This window comes from Borostomias antarcticus (genome assembly GCF_949987555.1).
Source record: "Borostomias antarcticus genome assembly, chromosome: 13".
Taxonomy (NCBI): domain Eukaryota; kingdom Metazoa; phylum Chordata; class Actinopteri; order Stomiiformes; family Stomiidae; genus Borostomias; species Borostomias antarcticus.
In genome coordinates, this window is record NC_140246.1 from 13,802,460 (window position 1) to 13,804,938 (window position 2,479).

Below are 2,479 nucleotides of genomic sequence, written 5' to 3' on the forward strand. Positions count from 1 at the left end.
CAGCTGTAGCATGTGTGTCTCAATGTGCTTGTCAGGGATCCAAGGTGGGGGTAGCCTTCCCCTGCGTGTGCACCCTGCCCTCCCCCCCTCCACCCTCCATCCTTCCATCTGTCACAGAGGAATGTCACCCCTGGGTGTCAGGAATCTCTGTTTGCCCCCAGGGAACAGCACGCCCCCCCCGCCTCTGACCGCCGGTTACTGCAAGTGCCACCCAAGCTCTGATATCCATGTTCCCTGTCCAAAATCTGTTGTAAGTAGCCTTGAGAACCTATGGGCAGGATCTCCTGATTCCTTAGCGTGAGGCAGCTTGATGTATAAGTAGACCCCCTGGACATGACGCTAGTATGTCGCAGAGACTTACCCCCTTACCGTTGATGCCGAGTGCCAAACAGGGAGGCATTGGGTACCATTTTTTTTAGACTTAGTCTTTGGTCATATGCCGGTCATATGTCCCCTTTCATCTACGTTTGATCGTCATGATTTCCGTACAACAATATCTAAACAACACTGGGCCCATTCTCTTCACTTGGCATCGTTGGCGAGAAACCAGCCCTCCTAATAATGAACCTGTTTCCAGTCACTTCACTTACCCCAGGATTAGGTTTCACAGGCCCCCTGGTCCTGGTTGGGCCCAGCGGGGCGCAGCCCGAAGACCAGCCAGCACACGGCCCTCACTGCCCAGGTCCCCGGTCCCCCTGCCCCCCCGCCCTCATTAACATGGGACTGTCTAGACATGGGAACAGAAGCACACTGTTACAAGCATGCAAATACTGTACTGCTTATCCCACGCACAGAAGCACACCCCAAAGAATGACTCACTCTCTCTCTCTCTCTCTCTCTCTGTGGGTTCTGGAGATAGCCTACACCACATTGTAAGAGCTACAGTACATAATGGTATGGCATAACTCAACAGGAACATGACATGGGTACATGGGGTGGTATTCTTTCAAATCCACAACGTCGATGGAAAAGTGGCACAAATATAATCCAGAACTGCTTCACTTTACCTCTGCTACCGATTGGTGAAACATATCCTGGTTCTTAAGAAAGAAAGAAAGAAAGAAAGAAAGAAAGAAAGAAAGAAAGAAAGAAAGAGAGGAGTCAGTCTCCTGCTTCTCTGGTTTTCCCAGCTCATGGCATAACGGCACTTCAGAGACCCCCCCCCCCCCCACACACACACACACACACACAACTATGCCTATCTGCTCTCTAACGGCTTAGCACGACCCCCTGGACCTCACTGTGAGCATCAGCATACACATACGAGAACGCATTTTAAATGGGTGAAGATGAGCCCACACACTACAGATGGCGATACTGTATCCACTTCCAGACGCCTCTCCCGTTATCGCGCATTAAAGATGAACACGAATCCCGTGGTGGTCTCTAGGCTACAGACCAAGGAAATGTATTGGTCACACACCACAGCAGTATGGTGTGTATTTAGCACAAAAGGACACCGTTTATAACGTATTTATCTCCTTCCTCTACACCCTTAACAGCATTGTCCGCGGTTTCCAGGAACACTGCAAACTTTTCACTATCCAGAACTCGGAAGGTCGTCTCTATTCCCATACTGCACTATTTTTACGAGTTTCAGAGATCGCTAAGATGCGTGCGGAATCAATGTATCCGTGTCCATATCCATAGGCCTACCATACATGTGCAAAACACAACCTGTCTTTGACAGGTACTTTGGTATGTTATCTAGCGTCGTCACTCCTAATTATCAATGAATCGTCTTGATCTGAAGTGATTTCGATCTGATCCCAAAGTGTCTATCTGTCTCATGCCCTTGACAGTGACAGATGGGCCCCGTGAGGTGAGTGATATGGCTAAGAGGTCACATCCCCACGGATCAAGTTTATGAAACGAGGTAATAAGAACTGACAGAAGGGCACAGGGGCTGAAACACAGGCCAGGGCACCTGTGGGCGTCACGTCAGCTGAGACGATCTGATGATGGCCAGTCTGTCATTCCCTACTCGAGGTTAGCAACAGCTGTGCTGGTGCAAGGGGAGGGTGTACGTTTATGTGGAGGTCATGGAAGGTGATCGCACAAATGTAGTCGTTAGGATAGGAGAGCTACAGTACACGGGGATTAATAAAGAACATATATATCTATCCATCCATCAATCTATATACAGTATATATATCTATCTATCTATGTCTGTCTAGCTGTAAATGGCGAGTATTTCTACTGTAACTTATAACTTCCACGCATCTCAACTTACAAATTAAATTATTCTCAGATTCATTGCAGTCTGTGCAGGTGATTGCTTCTCCTGATTGCATTTTCACATGAATTTGATCCAACTCCCCCATAGGTCTCTGCAGGCGCGAGGCCGGGCTTCGGCAGATTGCCAACTTGTTGACTGAGCCGTGTCTCCAGATTGAGAGTCATCCTTACCTGACCCACGACTGCTCTGCAGCTCTATCCAGGGCTTACAAAAACAAAAAGACTATGGAGGGAGACTGGA